The sequence below is a fragment of the Amblyomma americanum genome, chromosome 2, assembly GCF_052857255.1.
Source record: "Amblyomma americanum isolate KBUSLIRL-KWMA chromosome 2, ASM5285725v1, whole genome shotgun sequence".
In the NCBI taxonomy this organism is placed as follows: Eukaryota; Metazoa; Arthropoda; class Arachnida; order Ixodida; family Ixodidae; genus Amblyomma; species Amblyomma americanum.
In genome coordinates, this window is record NC_135498.1 from 184,800,578 (window position 1) to 184,825,486 (window position 24,909).

Here is a 24,909-nt window from a genome sequence, read left to right on the forward strand (position 1 = left end):
AAACAACTTCCAATTGAAACAGCCTGAACCCCCCGTATACATGGCTTGCAGCGAGGGGGACACGTGTACGAAGCAAGACAAAAAAAAACGAATAATTGCGTGCGAAATAGAGCGCAAAACATTTGGCACTTAAGATATACATTCTGGTAACTCAAGAAACATGTCAAGCAAGGCGGTCACTAGATCTCAAAATATACCACAAAGAGAAGTGCAAGTGATTAATCTGCTGTCTCAGGCACAAACAACATAAATAACACTACAATCGTAAACATATGTCCTGGATGTCTTTCTGATTGCAGGTGTAAATACAGACGTTGTTCAAGATAAGCTTATTTAGCAGTACTGGAACAGTATGGCGCAGCATTTGATCACCATATGTAGTGCGTGAAAAAGGGATCCACTAAAATTCAGGATTTCGAAGAGTATATGTTAGATCATTTGGTTTTAGCGCACACATGTCTAGAAAGCTATCATGGATATGGTGAAGGGATTTTTTATAACTTGTGGCTAATATTCCCAGAGCATTAGAATTTTGATGATATTGAGGCGAGTAAACAACTCGTGCGTGTGAGCTCGGTATTCAGCATTTGCAATAAAACGAATTGCTTTCTTTTGTAGTCGAAAAAGTGTTTGGATATTTGTCTCCGTGGTACTGCCCCAGACGAGAAAACAATAACTGAGATAGGGCAAAGACAGTGCATTGTACACTATGAGTTTGATTGACACTGGTAAACAGGAGCGATATTTTGCAAGAACACCCGTGCATTTTGAAAGTTTAGATGCAACATTATCAATCTGATAAAACTTAAAAGGAGGACGCCGACCAAAAGTAAAAAACGAAAAACAACAAAATGACGTTTCGGCTCCCGTACAGGAGCCTTGTTCACAATGAGAAGGCGAGACTGGTGATTTTAATAGACGCCTAAAAGAACATTTTAATGATGTTAAAAACAAAAAAGTGAACTCTAATGCTATCGCCGACACTCTGTATCAACTGGCCACGATATTGACTGGGGTAGGGCACACGTGCTGGCAACTGAAAAGAATCTGTACCGTCGCCTTCACCTCGAATCATTATTCATTCAAACGACTAATCGCACCCTCAATCGCAACACTGGAAATCTAACTCCTGTATACGCACGCTCCCTGCGCCCTCTTTTCAAAGTTATTTAATCCTGATGCACTTTCTAATCCTTCTCATTGTGAACAAGGCTCCCGTACGGGAACCGAAACGTCATTTTGTTGTTTTTGTTTTTTACTTTTGGTCAGCGTCCTCCTTTTAAGTTTTATTATGATTGTCCCCGACCAGACGAGTTTTCGTCCAACTCTCGACTTCATTGTCAATCTGAGCGTTCCAACTCAAATTTTCGTGAAAAATAACTCCTAGTGCTTTACCAGAATGTGAAACGTTTATAATGGAGTCGCCGATGCATAAATCAAAGTTTTTACATATTATACGTTGCATGGGGTGGAATATGACTGCTTTTGTTTTTTGTGTATTTATGATTAGAGAATTTTGTTCACTCCAAGCCCTCAGTTTTCCTAGTGTACTGTTTACAACAGGAATTATTGAATCAGGAGTGTCGCCTTTAAAAAGCATAGTTGTGTCGCCTGCGTATATTATGCGCTCTTTTGTGTTGTCGATGTTCGTGATGTCATTTATGTACAAAAGAAACAATAGCGGACCTAAAATGCTACCCTGTGGAACACCGGTTTTAATAGTCAAAAAAGATGAGGCCTGCTTTGTTCTTTCGACACATTGAAGACGATCCTGCAAATATAACTTTATAAGCGACAGAGGAGTGCCACGAATTCCTAAAATTTTCAATTTTCTTAATAAACGCTGGTTATTATGGTGGTCTAATGCCTTAGAAAAACCTATAAATACACCTAGACATATCTGTTTATTTTCTAAAGCACTCAAAACAATCTCGTTTTGCATCAACAAGGCGGTTTCAGTAGACTTGCCCCCCAAAAACCCGTACTGGTATGAAGAAAGTAAGGAGAATTTAGCGCAAAACTTCATTAGTCAACTGTGGATAATCTTTTCTAAACCTTTAGAAAAAACTGGTAGGATGGATATAGGCCTATAATTTGCATAATATTTTTGTCTCCACTTTTATAAAGCACAATGACTTTAGAAATCTGCATTAATTTGGGAAACTGCCCAGAAAACAAAGCAAGGTTAAACATGTAGGTAAGTGGAGGAGTTACCAGACTGATAACATGTTTCACCGGTCCTATTTGAATGCCATCAATATCAAAGGCTTTACTGTTCTTGAAAGAGGTAAAAATGCTGCAAATTTCATGCTTATCAGTTGGTCCAAGAAAAATACTGTCAGTATTACGTCTTATATCCAGCCCCACAGTATCATAAGCCGACAATGTCTATGAAAAAGTTATTGAATGCTTCTGCCAATTCTGATCCTTGTATGTGGTGCCCTTCAAGAATTATTCCACTGACAGGAGGTACAGTTGATGCGCGACAGAATAAATTATGAAGTTTGTTCCAAACGTCGCTGCTTCCTTTACAGGCTTCCAATTTATCATGCAGGAATGCTCTTTTCTCGCGTTTTAAAAGAGCAGTCACCTTATTTCGATATTGTTTATAGTTCAAGTCACTCAAAGATTTTGTACTCAGAAATTTTTTAAAAGTTTTGTTTCCTTCTTTATCATCTTTAGATGCGTTTTAGTAATCCAGGGCTTGAGATTTTTTCCCTTTGTCCTGACAGTCTTTGCTTCGAAATGTTGTTTATAAATCATTTTAAATATAGAAATGAACGACTCGTAGGCTGCATCCACGTCCTCAGAGTGGTACACATCATCCCAGCTGATGTTTGCGATGCTCGTTAGAAATGCGTCAAGTGTAAGGGGTGTAATATTCTGTAAAATAAAGGAAGGTTCGTCGTGCTCTACTTTATGAGTGTCTTCTATGAGCACACCCGAATGCACATGGCTTGCGTCAATATTCAAGATAAATATTTCGATTAAAGTTTCTGTGCGGACGGTGACACGGGTCGGAGTTTCTGTAAAAACGGTGAGTGCATTTGATTCTAAGATTGAAAATAACTGTTCGAGCAGGTGAGGGTTTAAGAATATCGATGTTAAGATCTCCTGCAAGAATAACTTTGAACCTGTTTTTGTTCACAGATTCCAGGATATTGTCAAGAAAAACGAAGAAATTATTTAAATTAAAATCAGGAGGCCGGTTAATTACACACATCATGTAATTACGAAATTTCAAGGTTAGACACTCAACATCTGCATTGATAATGCTGAGCTCTGAGATCAGTTCGAAACCCAGTCCATATTTCGCCAGAATTACTACACCACCACCTATTTTGTGTGAGCGGTTCAGGAAAAAGCTTTGATAACATGGGCGTTTGTATATTTCTTCCTTTGATGTATATCATGTTTCTGTTAACATGATCACGTCGAAGTCAAAGGAAAATTCATTTAAAAAGGTGGCCAATTCTTCTTTATGTCTTGCGGAACTTGTATTAAGGTGAAAGCATGTCAGCCTGATATCTTTGTGGGAACGAACAACGGCATTTGCATCAGATGCGGGCACCGCCATTCCATTTAAACAATCTTATCACGGTCTTGTGTTTGTCGGATATGAACGACATCAAATGACTCATCTTTCTTTGCACGCACCTTTCCGTTTTTGATCCAAGCAGAGCTCCACTTATGCTCCTTCTTTTTTGATATGGCTATTCCAAGTAGCTGCTTAACTGCCGGGCATAAATGTTCATTGATAAAAACAGGGGCGCCGCGGGAGTGGCCAAGATCGTCTGTCGAAATGCGCATCTTTTTCGCCTTCTGTAGCACTGCATCACGCTTGGAGCGGTGCCGGAATTTGACAACAATATTCGGCACAGCATCTGAGTTCTTTATTGGCACGTGGTGACAAATTTCAATGTCATCATCAGCAATGGGCACGTGCAGAAGTTCCCCAATGTCGTGAAGAATCTTAGGAAGATGCTCGTCCTGTTGTTGAGGTATGCCTTTTAGTTCAAGATTACAGACCCTAGAATACTGCTTGGACGCCGTGATCCTCTGCTCATGCTAGTTTGTAACTTTTTTCAGTTCTTGGCATTCAAATTTCAGTTTTGCATTTTGCTCTTTGAGTGCCTTGTTCTCTGACAGCAGAGTGTCGTTTTGATCACTTAGAAACGAGAGGCTTGTCTTCAGTTCCCGTATTTCAGTCCTTAAATCTCGTTCCATCTTAGCTTTGAATTCTCGCATCTCCTTTCTTAACTCGTCACAAAATTGGACCAGCTCAGCCATCTCGAGCTGCTACCTTAGTGGCTCAATGCCCAACACACAACACAGGATTCTCGCAGCAGACAGGGCGGCAATACAGAGTGAAATTCAGTAATATAAAAAGTGATTTCCAACCTGCAACAATGCAGAGAAAAGCGTCGCACGATGCGTCTATGCCGCCCGCGCTGCTGCCAAGTGGTCGGGGTACCGTCTTCCAGCCGCCTTTATAGCAGCTTCTCCTGGTGGGCGTGTTGCACTTGCGCATGTATCTTGGCCGTTATCTTCCGCACGAACCTTGGAAGTGAGCGCTGCAACAATGCAGAGAAAAGCGTCACACGATGCGTCTATGCCGCCCGCGCTGCTGCCAAGTGCACTTAAGGTAGAATTGTTATCTCTCTCAAGTGTTACTTTGCACGCGTTGCATGGTATTTGTGAATCACTTTGTATTGCTCGTACGAGTGATTGTGAAATCTCTGTATCGTCTTATTGCTGTATAAACCTTGTCTTCTTTTGTGAACCTTTGGCACCGACCCATTCTCTGTCTTGCGACCGGCGAAAGCTGGGCACCAAACGACCAACCCCTTGTGACTTGGTAGCTGGTCTCCGACTAAGCTTGCCACGCTGAGTCGAGGGCATTTCGTCTGTGACCGAGACCGCTACGCCCACACGCTCTAAGGGTGTCTGGGAGCGCACGCAAAAGTGCGCGAAGTGGTGACACCCATCTACAGCCGACGCCGAGGGAATTGCAAGCCCATTTTCAATGCCCGAGTTGCTTGGAGCAATAGATGAGGCCCGTCGGAAGACTGCAGCCGGTCCGGACTCCATTATGTACGAGGTTTACAAGAACTTAAGTTTGGCTGTACTGCCTAAACTCCTCACCACCATTAACAAGGTATGGATAGAAGGCGTCGTACTAGAAAACTGCAAATCGGCTATTGGGATCCTTATACCAAAGCCGGGAAGCCGCCGACAGACCTCGGAAATTTCCGGCCTATATCGCTTACGCCAGCACTGTGCAAGTTTACCGAAAACATGCTTGCCACACGACTGTCGTGGTGGCTTGAGCACCATGTTGTCTACCATCCCGCTCAAATTGCCTTCGTACGTCCGTAGGTACAGAAGATGGACTGGCTGTCTTGGCGTCAGCAGTTCTGGCCTCAACTCGCAGCCACAATGTATGTACTGTACTGGCCATGGACATTGAAAAGGGGTACGAAAATATCAGTCATGCTGCCATCCTGGAATCGCTTGACATGCTGCATTTCCCTGTTAGAGTGCGCAATTTTTTTCAATCCTTCCTTCATGGCCGACACTTTGTCATACGCCTCAGTGGTGAGGCCTCCGGATCATTTGGGCTTCTTCGCGGCGTTCCCGCGGGGATCGCTGTTATCGCCAACATTATTTAAGATTGCTTTTATCCCCTTATTTGGCGCTTACATAATGTCTCGGAGATTAAGTTTTTATTATATGCTGGTGATAGAATGGTGTTAAACACTCACAACGACATGATGATTCAAGCAGCAGCCCTACAATCAGTCATTGATATTACGTTGACTTATGCTTCTTCATTTGAACTTCAGCTTTCAGCGAGCAAAACCACGTTCGTGTCAGTCGCCAACCGCTGGGGGCGCCCTAAACTCGCTGCAACACCAATTCGTCTCCATCTATCCGGAACTATAACTCAAGAATGTTCGACTGTAAAAATCTTGGGCTTGACAATGCATGAGTCAGGAACAGGTACTGCTTGGCTTTCTCGGGCTAAAAAGCAAGCAATTAGGGCGTTGGGTCAGATTAGACGCATTGCTCCTGAAACAGGCATAGCCCGCTCTCATGTTTGAAGACAGTTGATGCGGGCGGTTGTGCAACCGCGCCTCGTTTACCAAGCCCATTTCCTGCATTTGACAAGGGCTCAATGGGATCGCCTAGAAGCTATTAATCAAGAGGCAATGAGGGTCATCACTTGCCTTCCCCGCAATACCCCGATCGTAGCGCGCCAATAACATGCGCAGCTGAATACACTAGATGAGCTGGTGCAGCAACGACGCGATGCTCACCGCCTAAAATCAAACCTTACACACACAGCGTGTGCACTCAGGGCATATGCTTCATCGCACTCCATTTTGCAGCCGCCCCCGCCAGTTATTCCTCCCTGGCGTTTTGTGCAGCTAAGCGACAACAAACCAACTGATCTACGTCGGCCATCATCTACCCGCGCGGCATCGTCGTTTCGCGACCGAATTACAGAGCAAGACGCCAATCTGCCACATGGCTCTATCGTCATGTACGTTGACGCAAGCATCCAGGTCTGCGAAACAACGGCAGTTTACTGTCCTTGCAAGCCTGCCCTGAAGAAATCGTCAAGCTTCCGCGTCTCAGAACCTCCTTCCTCCTTCTGTGTGGAGATGCTTGCGGTTCAAGAGGTACTTCACTCTGGGGCCGCCGTTCTCATGATACCTACGGCCCACATTGTCATTCGCACCGACGCCCTTCACGTCACCCGCCTACTACGACGAGTCAGTCGCACCCCAGAAATCTGCCAAGACATCCATCGTCTAGCAGCACGCATCTCGCAGGAAATCCGTATTGAGCGGGTCCCGCATGACGTCCTGAGCGCACAAAGTCGCTCAGATTCTGCGAGCCGCCTTTCGACCCCAACCTCGTCTTTGCCTCGAGGCCTCACTCCGGTTGACACCACCCTCCTTTTAACAAGAAAGGAACATCTCCGGCGCCGCACACGTGCTCTAATCCCTCCGTGTGCGGTAACCCTCGCTCGTGGTCTTACCCGTGCAGAGGAGGTTGCGCTGTGGAGGATACGGGTCGGTTTTGAGCTAACTCCAGCTGTGGCACGCAAGTGGCCGCATTTCAGAGATTTATATCCCCGCTCCGGGTGTCCAGTCTACAAAATCAGAGACTGTGAGGCGGATATCCACCACCTGTTGTGGGTTTGCCGGCGCTGAAGGCGACGAGAATTCGGCACCTGGCGGCGGTGGGTCTCTCACCGGACAATATAGATTCCTATACTGCCTGGACACAGGGTCCGTATCATTGTTCACTACTTGGTTTCATTAGATCAGCCCGCCTTTTTTCATTTATTTAAGCATCTTCCTCATCTCTCATTTCGTAACCTTTATGCTCTGAGGCCATAAACATCGCCTGAAAAAAATAATCGCCCATTACTTTTAAGGGGTGCTGGAGCGAACCGATTTAGTTATACTCCAAGACATAACAGTATTACTCCCCACTCTCGTTTGAATGCCACCAGAGAGCTACATGAAATGCACAAAGTTCGTTTGCATTTCATTCCTTTACAGCACTGAATAAATTGGATAGGAATATTTGAAGTTCGTGTATAACACATCAGAATAAATATTCAATACTACAACTTGACCGAAGGTATTTTTTTTTTTGCTGTAAAGTAGGTTCTTTCTGGAGAAAAGTACTTGCAAATGAAAATTAAAATTCAGTTGCAGCATGCACCGAAAATATTGTAAAAAAAGGATTCTTCTCAGTATTCGATCATAATTCGGGTGCATCGCCATAGAAAAAAGATGCTACCTCCTCCGAATGCTATCTAAAATAGAGCTTACCCACAGGTGTAAATAATAAATATTTTACAGCTATATAGCTGTTAGGCGCCCGTCCCTAGCTTTCTCGTAGCCGTCGCCATCGGGGTAACCGGTCAACCTGGGTCGCATAAGCCTACAGGTGACTCTGTTTCGAACAGCCGCCTGCAAGTGTTGGGGTGCATCACGTGAGCACTACATTAGTGCGCCAGGAACATATAGGCAAAAACTAAACGCCTGAACATCTGTCGCGGAACATCGCGTTACACAGTCGTAGCGGCCCTGTTAGTTTTTTCGTGCTGTTAGCGCTTGGTCAAAAAGAAAAAAGAAGGAATAGTATCAGCGCTACACGTTCCAAACAATTGTCCTGCGAGCTCGAAAACGCAGCATTAATCTATTGCGCCGCATGTGCGACGCGAATGACGGTTTTAATTGTTGTCTTATCCGTTCTCAAGAGTATTGCCTCATATTCCCGCTCCCCGCAGGGGGCGCCTGCAGCTTGCAGGCGTTGGTGAGTGGCGACAAAACGGGTTCCGGAGAATCCGCAGGGACATCCTCGCAGGGGGTTGATGGTGAACAGCCCATCACCACGGACCCGAGCACCCGCGCTTCGCCATGCGTGGCATCGCCGTGTCGGGGTAAAAAGAGATCCTGGTGGTTGATTCGATGCTGGGCGTTTGGACCTTTAAGGCCCCTCGGCGGAGGCAACACACCATTTTGGCCCCAGCTTCCTGTAGACGGCACCTCCGGCCTGACCCGACTGGGGAAATCGGCAGTCGCCTTTTCTTGTCCTCCCCTCTGTCTTTCACTTTACTATCATCTTTCTTATTCTTATTATTCTTTTCATTAGGTACGAAGCACAAAGTAAGATAACTGGCTAGTGGAGACCTCCTGCTAGAACTTGTTGACATCATTCAAATCTCGAAACTGGCAGACATCGAAGCTTTCGGTGACATCCCTGTGTCTGTAACACCCCATAGATCGCTGAACACTGTACGTGGTGTCATCTCCGACAACGACTTTTTGCACCTGACAGAACAGGAAATGCTGGAAGGACTGTCCGAACAAAATGTAACCGATGTATATAGAATAAAAATACGCAATAAAAACAAAGAAATCCCAACGAAACATCTGGTACTGACCTTTGCTTCCTGCACCCTGCCCGAATCAATCCAGGTATGGTACGCAAAAATATCCGTCCGACCATATATCCCTAACCCCAGACGCTGCTTCAAATTCCAAAGGTTTGGCCACGGCTCCCAAAGCTGTCGCGGCCGCGATACATGCGCCAAATGTGATTCCAATGATCATAAATCCGAAGACTGCGATGCTGCACCACGCTGCGCAAAATGCGAAGGCGATCACGCCGCCTATTCAAGATCGTGTCCTGCATGGAAAAAAGAAGCGGAAATTATTACCATCAAGACTAAAGAGAATGATACATTTAAAGAGGCAAGACAGCGTTACGCAATGACTTGGAGCACATTTTCTTTCACCGCACATACAAACTTCACCGATGTGGTGCGTGGGCGCGGCGCATTACAGCGGTCTTCGGCACCTGCCCAGCTCACACTAAGTGAGGTTGAGGCAGGGCCATCCGCGCCCTTGGCAGACGCAGCGAGAGCTGCTATGCCACCCCACGAACGGGCCCGTCGGCCTCCAAGTCGGCAGCCCGCAAGGCTTCCCCCTTTCGGGAGAATTCCACCGCCCCCCTGCCGGTGGGCTCCCCACGGACCTCCAGCGCCTCCACTGAGGCGATGGATACAAATCAGAGCTCGCCTCGGCCGAAACGGCGGCGGGGCTCCCTTGACCGAAAAAAAGATAAAAACCACGATAACAGGTCCTCAACAAGGAGGGACCTGAGGTTCTGAATACATCCCCTTAAAAATTTATAGTGGCGTTTCTTATCCACTGGAACTGCCGTGAAATTTTAAATAACTATGGTGATGCAACAGATCTCTTACATTCTCTGTCTCCTGCGGCACTGCGCCTTCAGGAGACCAATTTGAGACCCTTACACAAAAATATTTTTAAAAAGTATAAAGTGTTTCGCCATTTGCGTGAGCAGGCAAATAGGCTCTTTGGGGGCGTTGCTGTTGTAGTTCAGAGCGGTGTTGCAACGCACAAAATCAGGCTCCAGACGAATTATGAAGCCGTTGCAGTCACTGTCGTTAGCTTCAAAACAATTACCATATGCACAGTGTATCTTCAAACACACCTCACAGTAACACTCCATGACCTAGAAGCACCTTTTAATCAGTTACCGGAGCCATATCTGGTAGTCGGAGATTTTAATGCGCACTCCCCATTTTGGGGGAGCGAACAGACGGATACTAGAGGCAGGATTTTGGAAGGTTTTATTCTTTGCAACAACGTCTGCTTGCTCAATAGAGGTAAACCCACATATTGTTCTTCATCCTCAGGTATGATGAGTTGCGTAGACTTGCCTTTTCGCTCTCCATCCGTTTTTACAGACTTTATGTGGAAGGTTCTTGATAACCATTATGGAAGTGATCACTTTCCAGTGATTATTATCTTTTCATCACCACCACCAATCATCCCAACTAATCCACGCCGTTGGAAACTACACTTAGGGGACTGGCCACTATTTCAAGAAAGGGCCTGTATGGAGAAAATATTTTCTGATAATCTTAGCGTTGATAAACTAAATGAAATTTCTACATGTATTATTGCGGCCGCACGTCTAGCCATTTCTCAGTCGTCAGGAATATTACGACAAAATAACAAGCTCTGGTACATACAAGAGTGCAGAGAAAAGAAAGAAACGAAACAAAGCCTGGGGAACTTTCCGAAGGTACCCCACTCACGACAACCTCATAAATTTTAAAAAGGCGAGAGCAAAAGCACGGTACATACGTCGCAATGCTGAGAAAACTTCACGGAAAAACTGTGTCGTCCACAAATAGTTCAGTTACATCGAAGCAAATGTGGGAGCAAGTCCGCAAACTCAATGGCAGCTTTACTCCTTTCACAATACCTTTTCTAACAGCACCGTACACACAAACAAGCATTTCCGAACAGGCCGACAAACTAGGGGAACACTTCGCCACAGTTTTTAGCTCCTCACCCTACACCCAATTATTTATAAAGTACAAGAACACAAGAGAAAAACAACGACGGTTGACAAGTGGCAGTGCAAATGAACATTACAATAAATTAATTATGCTACAAGAAATCCGTACAGTACTTTCGGCCGGCAAAGAGAGAGCACCAGTCCCAGACGATATACATTATGAAATACTTGCTCACCTCTGCGAAGATGCTGTAGAAGCTCTTCTAAAATTCTTCAATAAAATATGGCAGTCTGGAAAAATGCAAGCGGCGTGGAAAAACGCTGTCGTTGTGCCATTCCTGAAATCTGAAAAACCGCCAACTACGGCTGGTAGTTACAGGCCAATAGCACTTACGAGTTGTCTTGCTAAAAGTTTTGAAACTGCTAAATATCAGGTTAATGTTCATCCTTGAATCATGAAAACTTCTTGATAACCACCAATGTTGTTTTAAAAATGCATGTTGTACAAACGAACATCTTGTCCGTCTTGAAAACACAGTCCTTGAAGCATTCATACGAAAAAATTACTGTCTGGCAGTATGTTTTGACTTGGAAAATGCTTATGATAACACCTGGATGTATTGGATTCTTCGTGACCTCGCGGATCTAGGTATCCGTGGCAGGATGCTGAACTGTCTAAAAGACTTTCTTTCTGACCGTTCCTTTCGCGTACGTCTTGGCTGCACGCTTTCGAAAAAATTCATCCAAGGAAACGGCGTACCGCAGGGGTGTATTCTAAGTACCATACTCTTTATTGTAAAAATGAACTCAATATCGCGAATAATTCTAGTCCATCATGTATTCCGTATATGTTGACGACCTTCAAATTTCATGCACATCTTCTAGCTTATCAACATGCGAAAGGCAGGTACAACTTACACTGAACAAACTAGCGACTTGGGCAGATTGAAACGGATTTCAGTTCTCTCCAAAAAAACAGGTGCTGTCCTTTCCTCACTGAAAAGAGGCATGCAGATTGATCCTACCCTGCACTGTAATGAAAGTGTTCTACAAGTAAAACAAGAGCATAAATTCATAGGCATAAATTTTGACAGAAAGCTCACATTCCTACCCCACATAAATAGCCTCAAAAATTAAGCTTCTAGATTTCTAAACACACTGAAGATACTATCACGGAAACACTGGGGGTCCGACAGGTTATGCCTTTTACAGGTCTACCGCTCCGTAGTGCGGTCAACTTCGGACTATGGATGCATTGTGTATGGGTCTGCAAGACCATCATACCTCATAAAACTGGATCCCGTACATAACATGGGTCTTCGTATATCAACTGGCGCATACTGAACATCCCCCACTAAGAGCCTATATGTAGAAACAAATGAATCATCTCTTGCAAACAGAAGAGCAATACTTACCTGTGCATAAGTACTCAAAATAGGATCCTTACCAAAACACCTTTGTTACCCCATAGTTTCCAAGTGCACATCTAGAAGACTGTTCCATAAGAAGCCACAATCGATCAAACCTTTGTTACTATGCTTTGAAGATGCTTGTCATGAACTCAGAATTCTAGATGCTCTACCGAAAATTGCCCCGAGGCACGATCCATTGCCACCATGGTACTCTGTCTTTCAGCTGCTTGCGACTTCACGCTAACACAGTTTCTCAAAAACAAACACCACGTGAACATCTACTACAAGAATACTTGGCTTTGAAAGAGAATTATTCAAGCTACATGGAATTTTACACAGATGGCTCTAAAAGAGCGATGCACGTTGGAAGTGCCGTAGTACAGGGGAAATGAGAAAAATAGTAAGATTGCCAAGTTATGTATAAATTTTTACTGCCGAATGTTATGCAGTGTGTATGGCTGTGGACAAAATTGTACATGAGAACATCGAAAACTGTATAATATGCACCGATTCCCTGAGCCTACTCACAACACTGCAGTCAAGAAATGCAATTGAACCCGTAGTAGGCCACATAATACACAGCATAGAAAAAGTCATAACACAAAGAACATATTATAAGGTTCTGCTGGGTCCCGAGCCACTCCGGCATAGAGGGTAATGAGAGAGCAGACTCTGCAGCAGTGCGAGCTCTACATGGCGAAATCAAAAATGTGGACATACCTTTTAAAGACTGCATGAAGTTGATACATAACAAATTAAAAACAAATGGCAGAAATAGTGGGATAATGAACTCAACAACAAACTACACTTCATAACACCTACCTTGGGGAAATGGAAGTCATGCAGACGCCAGGAACGTTTCACTGAAGTAATCTAAGTCGCCTTCGCATAGGACACACACATTTGACACGCAACTACTTACTTACAAAAGAAGCTAAACCTGTTTGTGAAAGATGCGGAGAAGAGCTCTCCCTAAACCATGTCTTATTTACATGTTCAATCTTAGAAAAGCTAAGAAAGAAGTATTTTAGTCAATTTTATAATCAATGGATTCCAATTCACTCAGCGCTACTCTTGAGTGATAATGCAACTGTTGACATTTTCGCAGTTTTTAACTTTTTACGGGAGGCTAGTTGTCCTAATAAACTGTGAATGCCTCACTTTTATTAGATAAACCTCAGCCACTTTTTCACTCCTGAGAAGAATGCTGAGGTATCTATTTCATTGGTTGGGGGCCTCGGCTTTCTTGCCCTGCAAAGGATGGCCGCTGAGGTTACCTGTCCTCCTTTAAACCTTTACCATTAGCCACTTTAAAACTTTTTCTGCCCTTTACCTTTACAAGGTGATAGTAAAAAACATTATAGGTCTTTTACACCACCGTTTTTTTTTGTGTAAAATCCAGCACAAGGCAATTTTCTACACCTTGCGTTAGGCGCATGATGGCCTTAGCCGCCTATGTGTCATAAAACCCAACACAACACAACACAATGCATATTCCCGCATGCGCGGGGCAGCAGATCGCGCGTAGGAGAATGTCTGGTCATTTGCACCGAGCTTGGTGGTCTAGAAACGAAGAAGCAGGATCATCGTAGGCATGAAACAATGAAGCCGAGGTAAAGTAAAGCAAATTAGTAGCTTCGCATCTGGCTAACCGTTCTTTTCTTGTCTGCTCGGATTTTTAAATGCTTTGTAAAAACCCTTTTCAACCTCGTATCCGTATCTTAAATATTATTGAATGCGTAGACGCTTCGCTGCACCACGTTCTTGGCATGTGTGGTTTTGATACAACCAGGGGCCCGATTCTCGATATCCCCATTTGCCTGTCGGCGCCATGTTGCCTCTCTGATTGGCTCTGAAAAGTGGGAATCACTATCAGCGTGTGTATCAGTCACCATCAGTTAGAGACACTTTTTGCGGTAACGTCAAACTGATGTGACATTGAAAATAAACTTTCAGTAGCACAATTCTTGGTGCCTAGCTGGTAACTGTGAGTGATTGTAAAGGGGAATAGGAGCTACAGGTGGTACGTATGGAAACACTTGCACTCGATTTGCGAATTTCGAGAAAATAGCTGCATACTAGGAAATGTCTTTTCCTAAAATGTGATTGGCTAGAACAATGTCACGTGAAACACGTGATATGCAAACTCAACAAAATCGTAGTAATGCCATATATTCACAAGCTTTCTCGTGCCCTCAAAATGGTTGCAGAGAAAATTAAAGTTAAAGTTTGCATGTCGGCACCAGAAAGATTGTCCCGCATGTGCTAGTCCACTTGCCCGGACGTCATTGACCGGAATCGCTGCTAGATACGACATAAGAATTCGTTTGTGCTGTGTACCGGAAACGCAATCTACACGATATAACTCTCGTGTGGCAAGTTGTTTGTAGGGCAGACTGGCCGTTGCCTAAACAAGTTCCTTATTGAACAGCACATAAGTGTTAGAGATAAGAGGTCTGGTAACTTCACTCGCCACTGCCGTGTACACAAGTGCGCACCTAAGTTTGAAGAATTTCGGTGATTGGCAAACATGGTGATCAAAAAACGATCGAGATAATTGAAGCCGTGGTAATGGGAAAAGCGGGGATGGAAAATTGTGTTAGCAGATTTTCGGTATAATTATAAAAAACAGCTTTCTTGAATTCACGGCAGGGGGCGATAGTGTGAAACGTGCTCACTAGTAGTTTTTTTTGTGTGGGATTTGTTTCGTTTTTAAGTTTTGACACATTATGCTGTTGACAGACAATCATTGGTAGGTTTCTATCTTCGTACCCTGCTTGTTGATTTATAAAGCTGTAAGAACCAAATAAAAATCGTTTAGTAGCACTACCAAATTGCTTATCATCGTGTATGACCGCCTTTACGTGGTTTTCATGGAGGTTGCCATCCTTTACGCTTCCGAGATCAACAACACGCGAGAGTTCCGCAGGTGCATCATATATATCATGTATCTTCAAAGCTCGTTTTGAGGGCACTGCAATCATGACGCCGCTAAAACACCGATGCTATATTTCTCGACGGCGGTGAGCCACCCTAAAGAAACGCAGGCGTAAAGACGACCCAGTGACCACCGGTGGTAGACTAGTCGGCCTGAGTGCGTGCTCTCTATTTCTGGGGGAAATTACTCAGCATCAGAAATTGTTTTATTCGGTATAATGCAATAAAGGTGATTCCGATTAAACAAGAAAACCAAGTTGCCCTGTGTCGCTTGCAGCGATATGCGAAATTTACGACCTGTATGGCATTAGCGGTGCGACATATGCGATTGCATCAACACGAGTCCGCTGCCCCTTCAATACACCTGCTACGTTTAAAAGTCATTGCACTTAACAAAGAGGAATGTCATCGTGAAGCACAGCCAACAGCCGCAGATATAAATACAGGGAGAATGTTTCTATGCTCGATGTAAAAGAAATAAAGCTATGTAATCGCTCGAAATCAGCATGTAACCTAAAACAAATGCTGCGTGAAAGTTTTCGTGCTGCGCACACAAGCAAGCAAGTACTAGCATGGAAGCGACTTAAGAAAAAAATTGCTCCGAGTCCCATTGAAGCAATATGGCAATATGGAGCAACTCCTGCCCGGTGAATTGTTCTCAGAGTGTCTTTATGCTTCTCAACCATCCTCAAGGATTCATTGTAGGAGCCTTGCGGTTGAATAAGCTGTGGGGGAAATTGTCAACACTACAGGGTGGTGCGCATTACGTCGCTTGACATCCCTGACAAAATATTTGCTTTTTTGGGCGTCAAGCGCTGGCTGGCAGACGTTGCTTACCGTCTAGACTGCGCAGTGAGTAAACATGTTACCGTATACACGCGGCACGAGTAGTGAAGCCTCATTGAGTTAAGCAAATCAAAGCTTGTACGAGAAAGGAACCAACAAATAAGGCGCATGTGGATTTCCCGTACTCGTCCATGTGTCTAATTCGCGCGGCCACGACGGAAACAAGTAGAAAACACTCTTATCGTAACCCTCTTCAATGTACGCTGTCCGCGATATGCTTATGATTTTGGCGTTTTTTTTCGGCCGCCTATACCGCACCTCAAGCCGCGGTAGCTGCCTTCGTCCTACCGAGAAGTGCGGCGACAGCCGATAGGTGGCGCTATTGGTAGGCGGGGAAACTCAAGCGCTGGTGAGTCGCTTTGGGACCAGGTGTGCTTAAAAACCAGGTGTGCTTAAAAACCGCCTTGCTGTCTTGACCGCTACCCAAGAACAGGTTCCCTAGCCGACACTACGCGCGCCGTTAGCAAAAAGCTCGATCACTGGATGAGTTCGATCGTGCCGATGAACACGCAACATACTTGAATGCGACAAGGCACGATGCAACCCACGAGGTCTGTGCAATCACGCCGCAATCTACCGTTACCTCCGCCGCCACGGTGAGTGCCCCCTACCCCGCAGCAGTGGTCCAGACAGCGATAGCGCTGGACATCGTCGATCGCCGCAAGCGCTTAGCCCTCAGTGACTCGAAACGAGCAATCCTAACTTACTCGACAGGCTACATCTGCGTGATGAATTTCAAAAATTCTGAGAAAATTACCTACCAGCACTCGAGGCTCGATTTCAAACGCTGGAGGCTCGAATGGACTGCCTCATTGACGAACGCTTCAAAATTTTAGACAGTAAACTCGGTTCTTTCTGTACCCAGCTCCGGTCCCAACTGGGCACAATGATAGCGGAGGCTACCTCTCAAATTTGACGGCGCCCTCACCCGAAGACACCCATCCCCCCTCTTTCACAAACTGCTGGGCAGAAACATGGCAGGTGATTCATATATTTCTAAGAATCATCATTCTCATTTAAAACTCTGGCACTGGAACTGTCGTACGCCGTAAGCGAGAAGCGCTAATCCAAGTATTATTAAACGAGGAGCCCCCACCGGACATAAATTTGTTACAGGACTCAAAAACCAGCATATCGTGCCCTGGTTATACTGCTTGTCACTCTCCAAATGATAGTGCTCCAGTCGTGTCCACCTTTATTAGAAGAATCATACGGCATTGGTTTGGTTGGTTTTTAGGGGGAAAGGAAATGGCGCAGTATCTGTCTCATATATCGTTGGACACCTGAACCGCGCCGTAAGGGAAGGGTAAAGAAGGGAGTGAAAGAAGTAAGGAAGAGAGAGGTGCCGTAGTGGAGGGCTCCGGAATAATTTCGACCACCTGGGGATCTTTAACGTGCACTGACATCGCACAGCACAAGGGCGCCTTAGCGTTTTTCCTCCATAAAAACGCAGCCGCCACGGTCGGGTTCGAACCCGGGAACTCCGGATCAGTAGTCGAGCGCCCTAACCACTGAGCCACCGCGGCGGGGCCATACGGCATATGCAACTTACATTTCCACACATATTCAGAAACGTAGTCTTTGAAGTTATGCCAGTTGATATTCAAGAGGTCTCCGTACTTATCGCCAGTATCAATAACCCCCCGTGTATGCCAACATCGCGTTGCGCTAATTTAATAGCTGAAATCAACGCAGCGGCCAACAAGACACCAATTATTGTGGCCGGGGACTTCAATTGCGCACACGTCGATTGGGGATACAAGAAAACACCTGGAAGAGGGGAAGTTTTGATGACATAAACTCAGCAGTCGCAGTTCACGGAATACAATTATTTCGATTACCCCACAGACAAGGTACAACAGCAATGATGGACGCAATTCCCGACCTTACGATGGGTAGACGCATCCAGAATTTCAAATGGAATACAACAACACATACTTTAGGCAGTGATCACATTATTATGGAAGTTCGACTGTGTGGTCCGCAAGCGTCTCGAAAGAAAATGAAGCACAAACTAATCAACTGGGATGACTTTAGAAAAATGCGCAAAGAAAACAACAAGCAGGGCCAAAGGATGCGCAACCGTGGATAGCACGGGTCCTCGAAGATCAAGTGACTTGCACTAAGGAATATATCCCGGAATAATAAGTCATAGTTATGGACGCGAAATTGCCCCATATAGTAGAAGCACATGAAAGTCTCATGAAGCGATATGCCCCGCAAAAACTCAACAGAAAGCTCCAAAGCAAGATATCTGAGCTTGCAAACCAAATGCAAGAATATAGCCAACAACTTTGTATACAAAATTGGCAGCAAATATTCGAGGGCCTCAGTGGCAATATGAGTACCACTCCAGCATAGCATCTTTTGAAACATTTACCTGATCATATAAAAAGTAAGCATCATCTGGTCGCTAGACTAACACACAACCATAAATATAATACACAGGCACTCCTTCAGAATGTTAAGAGCCTATATACCTCGCCAGGCACTCCGACCCCTCTACCGGATTTCGCCGGGCCACCAAATATTGAGCTGGACAGCGACATAGCAATAGAAGAAGTCTGAGCAGCACTTCATAGACTCCGGAACACAACGCCAAGGGAAGTTCGGATAAAAAATGCCGCCCTCAGGAATTTAGATAACCATTCCGTACAAGAACATCACGATATCTTCAACAAATATTGGCAGAGCGGCACACTGCCAGGGGAGTGGACAAATGGAAGGGTTATCCTCATACTTATACCTACAAACCAGTCACCCCAGAAAATATGCGCCCCATCTCCCTTACCTAAAGCCTAGGCAAACTATTTGAGCAAGTCATACTGGCTAGACTGCACACCCACATGGAAGATAGCGGTCAATACCGATACTCAATCATTGGTTTCCGATCTGGCCTATCCGCACAAGATGCTATGCTTCAACTTACGACAGATATTCTGGGCCCCCCCAAACCTCCGCACACCAAAGAAGTACTGGCAATTCACCTCAAGAAGGCCTTCGATAATGTCAAGCACGAGGCCATCCTAAAAGCCATGATGTACCTTGGGGTTGGCTAGCGATCTTACAATTACATAAGGGCTTTCCTGCAAAACCGAACGGCAAGCATGTGCGTAGACAACAATTGTACACGCCGCTACACACTAGCGAACACAGGCACCCCGCAAAGCTCCGTGCTGTCACCTTTCCCTTTTAACGCAGTACTTATTCCGCTTGCGCGGAAGCTGCAGCACTTTCCAATCTAGACCATACCTTTACACGGATATCACCCTGTGGACTACACATAAATCGGACGCCCAAATCGAAGACACACTACAAACAGCCGCAGCGGTAATACAGGAAGAGGTCACCAAGGTAGGCCTCACCTGCTCACCAGAAAAATCGGAACTTCTCTTGACCCCGAAACAGAGCAGAATGTACCACACAATCAAAATCTGCGCACAGGGTAGAAATATCCCACAGGTGCGAATTATTCGCATCCTGGGCCTCTACCTCCAGCAAGATGGGAAAAATACTGAGACTATCAAACGATTACAGAGCACGCTAGCATCCACTACGCAGGTAATACGCAGAGTCACAGGTAAAGCTCACGGATTAAGGGAAGCGGATACTCTGCGAGTGGTGCAAGCCTATACTATGAGTAGGGTACTGTATTATACCCCATACCTCAAACTCAATGTAACCGACACACAAACAATAAACTCTAAAATCAGACAAGCTACTAAGGCAGCGCTCTGCCTGCCCAAAATCACCAACAACGAACGCCTGGCAGAGTTAGGTGTGCATAACGCCACACAAGAGTTAATCGAAGCACATTTACAAGCACAATATCTCCGCCTTGCCAGCACCCCTGCAGGCAGGCGTACACTCTCTAAACTTCAAATTAGCATCACCGCTAAACTCCCTAAAAGCTATCCCCAAAGAAATTCGTCACATGCTACGCATTCGACCACGCCCACGTAACATGCACTCCGACCGAAACCGCGAGCGACGAGAAGCCAGGGCAGCGACCCTTCATGAACGATACGGCGATGAACAGAACGCCGTATGGGTAGAAGCCACAGCGGTTGCGTACACTCGGCATACCCCTCCAATTATAAAAGAATTACCCCATGGAACTAATCCAGAGGAAGCAGAAGAAATAGCTATAGCGCTTGCCCTCGGCAGCTCCAGTGCTACCTATATACTTAGTGATTCAAAAACTGCAATGCTAAATTATGCTAGAGGCAGAGTCCGCCCTGTAACCTACGAAACATTGACCGAGGACCCCCCCCCCCCCCCCCTTCCTCCTGGAGAACTGAGCTCATCTGGGTGCACGCGCACTCTGGAAACACTGGCAATGAGGCCGCCGATTCTTTAGCCCGATGGTCTAGAAACAGGGCACAGACGGACCTCATTGGGGGTTTCTCAAAAGAGCGTGCGTGTACCTTCGCTGAACTCATTGCGGGTGCTCGTGCCGAAAGGCAAATAAACCCACCCCCTGACTCCTTCCTCACTACCAGGGAGCAACACCTTTGGCGCCGTCTGCAAATGCGGATCATACCTACCCGCTTTTTACTCGCTCACTACCGACCCATCCCACCTTCCTGCCCTTTGTGCAAAGCACAGAAAGCAAACCTGACACATATCCTCCTGGCCTGCCCGGCTTCACCTCCACCCTGTGGGCCGGAGCCACTCCAAACGTGGGAGGACTGGGAGACCTGACTACGCTCCATGGGCCCGGCAAGACAAAAGATCGTCGCCAGCCGCGCTGCCAGCGTCATGGACCTTTTAGACATGGACGTTTGAATGTGGTGGAGTCGTGCGAGAACCGAAGGAACTGGGAGACCCGAATTCCTCTGCACAATAACGTTTTTTTTCTCTCTCTCTCTGTCTCGCCGCAAGCATCCTGCGCGGCTGCACTGCCGACCGCAAAACTAACCTGAGTTGGGTACCCGCCCATGCGGGCAACTCTGGAAACGAAGGGGCCGACTGACTTACCCGATCATTAAATAATGGGAGCCCGTTTGTAGAACGGGAGAGGGGAGGGAGGAAGCCGCCTGAGATTGGAAGAATGCGGCAGGCGATTCATCACCGATTCAGGCAACGCGCGGCGGCGCGTCTGACCTGCTTCTCTCGAACGGACAATCACTGCCGCACAGCGAAAGAAAAAAAAGCTGATGGCCTAGCTCTGTTAGGCCAGTATATAAGTAGCGAAAGCGCGACGACTTCTGGATCGGATATATGAAACCCGTGCATTCACAACAAGAGCCTTTATTCATGATGAAACCCTCAGCCGTCATGGCGGAGTGGGAGCGTCTCCGCCTCAAACGCAAAGGCCTTGGTTCGATTCCCAGCCTCGACACAGGTTTTTTTTTATTCGGTAAGTGTGCGGAGGTTTCAGTGGCTCTCATATGTAGCGCCACCGAATACCTTGGTTAGCGGTTAAGCTCGTAAGGGCGGGTAAGGGCGGCTCGGCGCGCGGTGTGACGTCATACCAGATGGCGGAGTGAGCGCGCGCCGTCCGCCAGCTGCAGTCGTTGCTAGGCAACGGCTCTGTGCCTCCTCTTCAGGAGTGCCACAGTGAAATAGCAAGTTTGTGGCCAATGTAGCTTTTGCTACAAAATCCGGGCAGCCGGTCCGACGGATCCAGACACCCTCGCTGAAGCCCGCCAGACATTTGCCAGAATCATCAATTTTCATAAAGAGGAGAGACGCCGTTTCCCGCTTCCCCACCCCGACCTCTACCGAGCGCTAGCCACTCTGCTCCGCAGATTGCAGACTCAATCAATTCTTAGCCACTCCAGGTTATGACGAATCACTAACGCGGAATACGATCCCACATGCCCAAATTGCAACCACGGAGAACTCACCACTCAGCTAGGCGCAGATCAAACTGACTGACAACGCACTGCGTTTTAAAGCAAAAGCGTTAACGGCCCTGGTCGGAGCTAAATCCGGCATCGACGCGAGTGTGACATCTTGATTGGTGGACTGGCTGTAGTGACGCAGAAAAAGCAGGCTCGCTGCAAAGAAAAATGATTGTCAAGCGGAAGTGAACCGAAGTACTTTCGATCAGTAGCCGGACACTCTACCTCTACATCACTGGGGATCTCCGTTAAGGGGGATAAACAGAGGCTTTATACAAGATTTCCCACCGCACTGTAGCCAAATAACATTACAGGAAAACTTCGCTTGAAGAACCATTACTTAGCGTCACGAGTTCTTATGAGCGATGACGTGTAATACATAAAGGACGTGAAGGCGAGATGAGTTCCGATATCTGCGCCAGGGGATCCGCAAGCGACTACACGGACACTTTAGAACGGTTGCGCCATATTTGTAAGGTGCATGTAAGTGAACCCAAGTTAGGGAAGAGTTGATACAAAAAATTCTAAGCGCACTTAAGTCTGTTTACGTGGAAGAATGCGAAAGCGTGTGTTTTGAGGAAAGGAAATGTTTTGAAGGAAAGGGCGTAGTAGCTTTCTGATCTCCACATCTTGGTGGACAACGCAACTCCGCCTTAAACTTTTTATGAACCATTTTGTGACCCATGACATAGTGTTTAAAGCTAAAGCTTTACTGGCCGCGAACTTGCGATTTCGCCCAGGCGGTGCTGCGAGAAGGCACATGACGTCACAACGCGCGCCTCGCCACGGATATTTCTATAGTCGGGTACAACTTTAGAAGACAGGAGAGGCCCCGCCCAGATGACCGAAGCGCAGCAACCAACTGCCTCCGCGACTAAAGAAATAGTCCCTCTCAAAAAATTGTGACTGCTTCTAAAACGCGTATTTTTCGGTATAAATAAGATTTGTGTATCTTGATGAGTGGTTTAGTAAAACTATCATGATGCAAATGCTTCAGCACATGCCGGATCGCGAGAGAAAAATAACTCCGTGCCTTCTACAACGCTGTGCGTTGTCTGCTACGGAGCGAGATCGATGGCACCGGGCGTGTAATTACAAAACAGTCTGGCTCAATAGCAGAGAATTCATTATTACTTTTTGTGTATTTTCACAAGCTTATTTTTTTAAATGTGTGAGCCTCATTTTTTAATTGCTACTTGTTTCTTTTTTTGCGATTGCGAACCTACAATCTCGTGAGTTCACGCACGTTCGCGCACGGCATTCCGTACCTTTTTTCCGCCATGGAGCCCAGCGAGGTGACATGGGAACGCGAGCCTTTGTTGACGAACGAGCCTTGTGTCGCATCGATGATCACACCACCAAGGAGCCTCGGCAAGAGCAAGAGCGGCCGCATCCTGAACAGCGATTCACGCAACATAAACTTCCATTGCTACACGTTTTGGCGAAATAGGGAGCCTGAACGCAGCGTAGAGGGGGCGAGCAAGTTTGTCGCTGACATGCTCGATGTCAGCGAAAGGACTGTGTTCAGGGTGAGGGAGGAAGTTAAAGCTTCAAATTTTCGGGTGCCAAACTGACGACGTCGTCGCGAAAGCGCCCACGCAATGCGAAGAAGAGAAGAAGCAGCGCGAAGTTTGACAGCTTCACGTTGTGCGCGCTGAGGTCATGTGTGCACGATTTCTTTCGGCGCAACGAGATACCGACGGTCGAGAAGATCACTACAGAGTTCTCGGAACGTATGGAACTCCCATCACTAAGGCGGTGTACTGTGCGTCGCCTGCTTGCAGAGATCGGGTTCAAGCACGAGAAGAGAAGCCGCCACTCGCTGCTTATCGACCGGGATGACGTAACTGATTGGCGGAATCGCTACCTCCGTGACGTGGAGCGCTACCGAGCGGAAGGCCGAAAGATCTACCTGGACGAGACATGGGTGACGGCGGGACACACTCGATCGATCGTGTGGACAGACACCGTAGTGCAGAAGCGCGGACGCCTGTTCGCTCGAGCAAATGGCATAACGACGGGTCTAAAACAACCTTCTGGGAAAGGTCGGCTTCTGATCGTCACGCACATCGGCAGCAAGGATGGCTTCGTCGACGGCTACTTGGATGTATTCCGAGGCCAAAAGACAGGCGACTACCACGAGGAAATGGACGGCAATCGCTTTGAGGGCTGGTTTAATGGCGTTCTGCAGAAGTTGCTAGCTGGTAGCTTCATTGTTTTAGACAATGCACCTTACCATAATGCAAAAAAACAGCGCGAACAAACGGGGACTAGACGAAGAATACACAGGAACAAGCGCTGACTCTCAACTAAAGTTTAATCACAGGAAGCACACTTATAAAAGGAAACAGAAAACGAAAAAAACACAAAATCAGAACGCATGTGTTACTATGTGATGTCCAGATATGCAACCTCACAGTCACGCAGGAGCAGGGATGGTTGGCTGACACATAATCTTGGTTTCTTTGTCATGTTATACGCCTCGATAATTTCCCTGGTCAACTGGTCGGGGTGTTTGTACAAAATGTCAGTGAAATGCAAGGACGGAAAACATGATTGACACTCTCGGCAATGATCAACTAGATTAGTGGAGCGATTAGATTCTAATGAATTGAGATGTTCTCCGAGTCGTTTGTTAATACAACGTCCCGTTTGCCCAATGTATATCTGACCACAGGATAGGGGGATTTTATAAACTACCCCTTTGGAGCACGGCACAAAACTTTTAGCGTGCTTAACACCACAGGACGCTACAGATTTCTTGGGGTAGCGGGACTTATTTTCTACTGCTGAACAAATTTTACTGAGCTTATTCGGGGCCGAAAAAACCACATCAACTTTATACCTATGGGCCACATTTTTAGGACCATGAGACAGGCGATGCACATAGGGAAGGACTGCGAACTTTTTCCGTCCTGTGGTGTTAAGCACGCTAAAATTTTGTGCCGTGCTCCAAAGGGGTAGTTTATAAAATCCCCCTATCCTGTGGTCAGATATACATT

The 24,909-nt window shown here is 46.2% G+C and overlaps 1 pseudogene; it reads left to right on the top strand.

The window, feature by feature from the left end:
* Positions 1–23,253: 23,253 nt before the first annotated feature.
* Positions 23,254–23,922, top strand: LOC144119370 (uncharacterized; annotated as a pseudogene).
* Positions 23,923–24,909: the final 987 nt, after the last annotated feature.